The sequence below is a fragment of the Arachis ipaensis genome, chromosome B01 (assembly GCF_000816755.2).
Source record: "Arachis ipaensis cultivar K30076 chromosome B01, Araip1.1, whole genome shotgun sequence".
Classification (NCBI taxonomy): domain Eukaryota; kingdom Viridiplantae; phylum Streptophyta; class Magnoliopsida; order Fabales; family Fabaceae; genus Arachis; species Arachis ipaensis.
The window spans coordinates 12,258,537-12,259,118 of record NC_029785.2 but is presented as its reverse complement, the minus strand read 5'-3'; positions in this window follow the sequence as shown (position 1 = coordinate 12,259,118).

Here is a 582-nt window from a genome sequence, read left to right as displayed (position 1 = left end):
TTATCATTTCAGATAAACACCATAACAAATTAATATGAGTAAAGTATCGTTTTTGTCCCTAACGTTTGGGTAAATCCTATTTGTGTCTCTAACGTTTAAATTGTCCTATTTGTATCCCTAACGTTTATAAAAGTGATTCAATGTTATCCTATTATCAATTATACTAACAAATCAGATTATATTTTTCAATTATTCTCACTTGGATGTATTCATTCTCAATTAGGTCTCACTTGGATGTGTTTGATTTTAATATTATACACATTATTTGTGTTTAGATTCAATTATGTTCCTAGAAAAGTGAATTATGTAAATGTTGTAGGAATTAGTATCGACTTTCGATGAGCTATTTTTCGGAGTGGATCATCGATTCTATCCCAAACATTTGTATTCTAACTTGAAGAAGAGATTTTTAAAACTCAAACTAAAGCGTTCATAATGTGTAATTGACGGCAGGATAATATTGAATCACTTTTACAAACGTTAGGGATACAAATAGGATGATTTAAACGTTAGGGACACAAATAGAATTTACCCCAAACGTTGGGGACAAAAACAATACTTTACTCAATTAATATTATAACT